Here is a 4,838-nt window from a genome sequence, read left to right as displayed (position 1 = left end):
TTCCTCTCCCACTCCCCCTGCTTGTGTTCCCTATCTGGCTGGCTGTCTCTATCTCTGTCGAATAAATAAAAATAAAATCCTTAAAAAAAAAAAATACCTAACACACAGTAAGTATTCAATAAACTGAAATCCTTATTCCTATCAAGAGGAATTCCTATCATAAGCCACTCCAACGTAAAATTATTTTAATTTAGATGTATATTCAGTTCTACATATTTTAACTTAATATATATTTATAATATTATGCTAGATGTTAGAGGAACTACCAAAAATATAACTTGCCCATCTTCTAAGAGTTTGCCATCCACCTGGAGACACAAGATATACACAATCACATAAAATATATATTTTTTTAAATACAAACAAATGTCATTAAGTGCCAGAGGGAGTAAACAGCATATACCACTGTATGGAGATTTCACTGTTTATCTGAAAAAAAAGGAAGGATTATCAGAAAAAAAAAATAGTTCAGATTAGCAGAAAAAATATATTGCTCTTGCCAACTTAGTAGCTATTTAATTCAATATTCTGACCTTGGTTACTGGGTCAGGCAAAGGTCCATCAATAAATCAATAAATATTTGATGAGCATCTATGATTATCAAACGTTACTGATGCTCTCATATTAATGGTGGTGGCTACTGCTGAGCAGAACACAGAATACCTCTGCCAGCACAAGGAAAATTTCTGCGCCTCCCCCTTTCAGCTCACCACCAATGCCTGAAATTACCAGCATGTTCATGGTGCTACGCAATTGCAGACTGTCTGGCCCCAAGCAGAGAGGAAGGGGCAGAGGAGGTGGGGGTGTCAACCAGTTTGGCAACAAGTATATCCAGCTGACCAAGACCCTCACCCTGGAGTGCACCATCAATCTGTATCCTCTTACTAATTATACTTCTGGTATAAAAAGTCCCTCAATAAGGACAGCTCTGTAGCAGCTAGATTTCATTGCATGAGTGAGGACTTTGATAAAATTGGAAAGAGGAGGGTCATAGAAGGGGTTCTGATTGTGCATGAGTACTGGCTGGCCCATGCATACTGCTACAGCTGGGAACAACTTCAAGTTACCAAGTTAAGTGGTGAACTTAACTCAGGAGAAGTTGAAGGACTAAACGACAGGGATACGGAGCTGTCAACGTCATTGTTGATTGCACTGGTAACTGGCAGAGATCAAATTTTGAACCTCGTCAATATCCATGCATTTCTGCACATGTTACACAACCTAAGGAACATAAGTTGTTTTTGGTTCAACTTCAAGAAGAAGCCTTGTTTGCAGACCCTAAAAATCATAAGCTGGTAGCTGCACCATTGTTTGAATTATGTGATGATGCCCCAGGGTAAGGACCCATCATTTCTAGTCTCCCTAGGCTTTTGGGCAGGTTCAATTTTATATACAACTGAATTCCGGAGCAGTAGAGAAATAAAAGAAGCTGTCTCTATGAGCACAGCTATACACAGTGTGGAATAAATATGGTAGAAGAAATGTTTAGGGTTATTTTTTTTTTGTTTTATCTTTTTCCCAATCCCTAAAATGTCAGCTACTGTCCATTGTTTGAATAGTAAAGTTAATGTAAAAAAAACTAGATAGTGGTGTAACCAAATATGAAAATATTTAATGTACTTTTTGTTCTACATATACATTTTTTAATATATTAAAGAAAGTGGACTTCAAAAACAAATTTCCTAGCAAGCCATATCCTCTTTAGGTCTCAGTGTATCATATCAACCTTAACCAAATCTTACCATAACTACACTGCAGTCATGACTGTGCTTGTTTACATCTCATCCTTATCCTAGCCTTTTACTCTGGTGTTTTGTTCCAATGTATTAGGACGAATCAGCAGTCTCAAAGTGCTCATCAGCATGTGACTTCTCTTTCCTTTCCTTTTCTTTTCTTTCCTTTTCCTTTTCCCTTTCCCCCTTGCTTTGCTTTCCTTTCCTTCCTTCCTTCCTTTCCTTCCTTCCTTCCTTCCTTCCTTCCTTCCTTCCTTCCTTCCTCTTCCTTTCTCATCCTTTCTCCCTCCCTCCCTCCCTCCCTCCCTCCCTCCCTTCCTCTCTTCCCCTCTCTCTCTGTCTCTCTTTCTTCCAAAAAGCCCCATGTGTGTCATTGCTCTAGGGTGGTACTTTACAAGCTTCAGTGAAGACAAGAATCACCAGGGCCCTTGTTAAAATGCAGGTTCTGATTTCAGTAGGTCTGGCTGGTGACGGCAAAATTCTGCATTTCCAATGAGCTCCTGGGAGGTTCAAATGCTACTAGTCTGTGGAGCGTACTTTGAGTAGCAAGGCACTATTTCTCAAGATCCCTTACAGCATGGTGACTATAGTTAAAAATACTACATTGTATACTTGAAAGTTGCTATGAGAGTAGAGTTTTAATGTTCTCACTGTAACAACAAAATGGTAATTATGCAAGATAAAGGGTATGTTAACTAACCTTATTTTGGTAAACATTTCACAGTACATACATTATCAAATCATTACATTGTACACCTTGAACTTACACAGTGTTATATGTCAGTTTTAGCTCAATAAAACTAGAAAAGAAACCCTTACAATGCTTCAATTCTAAGCATTTCTTTAAACAGCTAGACATAGCTGGTGGGGCAGGAAATACAAGAAGATACTTTGCCTGCTTCTGTTATTCTATTATTATAATCTATTAACCATACAATATAATGGTTAACAATTCCTGAGGACTCTCTTTTTGCCATGCATCGTGCAACATGCAGTGACTGCATTTATTATCTCCTTTAGTCTTTACAACTATCCTGTGAAGTAGGAATTATTATTTCTTTTTTTAAAGATTGATTGATTTTAGAGAAAGAAGAGAGAGAGAGTGGGCATGCATGTAAGCAGGGGAAGGGGCAGAGGGAGAGGGAGAATTATACTCCCCACTGAGCAGGGAGCCCCACGAGGGGCTTCATCCCAGGACCCCAAGATCATGACCTGAGCTGAAACCAAGATTCAGATGCCTAACTGACTGATCCACCCAGGCACCCCAGAATTGTTATTTCTGTTTTACAGCTGAGAAAACTGAGGCCTAGAGAGGCCGAATAACTTGTTCAAGGTCACATCAACTAGTTAATCCATGGCAGAGAAAGGAATTGAACACAAGCAGTCTAGCTTAGGGTCTAAACTCTTCACTCACTATCCTATCTCTTTCATACTATACTTACTGAGCCAAAATATAACAACATTTGGTTCTAAGGCAATAGATTAATCTATTGTTCATTCAGTGTCCTTACAACTAGAAATCCTTAAGAGCTCTTTCCCAATCATTGGGAAAGGGTGAGATACAGGCGATTTATAAAAATACTACCTACTTTGCCTCAGGGAATGTCTCCTAGTTAAATTGCCAGAACTCTAGGTAGCTCACTACCACCCACTAGTCATGAGCCGTCACCTATTCATGTTTCCCCCACTCCTATCACTGTACCTGCCACCCTGGAGCTTCCACTGGCTCTGAAAGTGTTACCTGGTTCCATGATGAGCAACTAAAGGACAGCTCTGGCCACTTCCCAGACCACACTCCCAGACCCATCCAGGTAAATTCTACCTTCCTCCACCAATCAAGAAGGAAAGTGTAGACACTGAGCCAGTTGTGAGCCACAAAAATGAATTCAGGCTTATTAATTTCTAGTGAGAAAAGGCTATAACAAATCAGGGAGCATTTTGCGTAAGTGACCTCATCTCCTATTTGTACCCTTAATGGAGAAACTGAAATTGTCAATTCAGTGAAATATGTTGCCTCCTTTTGCGCACAAATAATTTATTTTAAGACTTTTCATGCCTTCAGGGTTCTCTTTTCTGGGTCACAAATGATAAAGCACACAAAATTTTATTCATTTCTATCATGGTCCTGGAAATGTTAAAAATCATATTCTGCTTTTAATAGCTTCTCTATCAATACAGGTAGTAACCTCTTAACCAGCCTCCCGTCTCTAACTGCTATTCCTGCCAGTCTGTCTTAACTGTGGAACAATTCACTTGTATGAGCTCTCATTTATTAAGTGCAGACTACAGCTAAGTGCTTTGCAGAATATATACAGCATTAGCACTTTGTGGGATTCTTTGTGGTTTTGTATATTGATGACAATAATATGTCTTACATTCATGTACTTCTTTATATTTTTCAAAGGGCTTTTGTGTTCTTTATCTCATTTGATCCAAAACTACCTTGCAAGAGAAGTAGAATAAATATTATTCTATCTATTTTATAAATAAAAAAACCTTGAGTGTCATAGAGGTTAAATGACTTGTTCTGGGTTAGACAACAAGTTTTGTCAGTGTGAGTTTGGAACTGGGAGTTCCCTAACTCACTGTACACTTTTTTTTTCAGTACAGAAAAATGCAAAACAAAGCAAAACTTGTACCAACCACCAACACTTAATAAATGTTATCATTTTGTCATGGAAGGAAGGAGGGGAGGAAGGAGGGAATACTACTTCTGGTGGGTGGTTCACAAAGGAGATAGAATTTTATCTCACACTTGAAGGATAGCTGAAATGTTAATGACCAGTAGGCGAAGGAATTGGTACAAGCAACAGTGTGGCTATATGACCACCCATGGAAATACAAGTTGGGTTTATGAGGCATTGGGTACAAAAATATGACTAGAGCAGGAGACTTAAGTAGGAAGTTAGTAAGAAGTACACGGAGATCAGATGGTAGAGAATCTTGAATACCAGCCTAAGTAAGGCTATTCATATTTGCATAGTTGAATACTGATATGAAGATGGTGCATATTGCTTTTTAAGTCAGTCCATTTTATCTCAACAATAACCACCAGGCTTAATGCTGGGCAAAGTACAAAGGGTATTTGGCCTTGTGATTTTTCCA

General features: G+C 38.7%; 1 pseudogene; it reads left to right on the top strand.

Annotated features, from left to right (window-relative positions):
- The first annotated feature begins 715 nt into the window (after window positions 1-715).
- On the top strand, window positions 716-1,400 carry LOC113253203 (cleavage and polyadenylation specificity factor subunit 5-like; annotated as a pseudogene).
- Window positions 1,401-4,838: the final 3,438 nt, after the last annotated feature.

This window comes from Ursus arctos, unplaced genomic scaffold (genome assembly GCF_023065955.2).
Source record: "Ursus arctos isolate Adak ecotype North America unplaced genomic scaffold, UrsArc2.0 scaffold_17, whole genome shotgun sequence".
NCBI classification, from domain to species: Eukaryota; Metazoa; Chordata; class Mammalia; order Carnivora; family Ursidae; genus Ursus; species Ursus arctos.
This window is presented reverse-complemented; position numbering and strand designations above follow the sequence as displayed.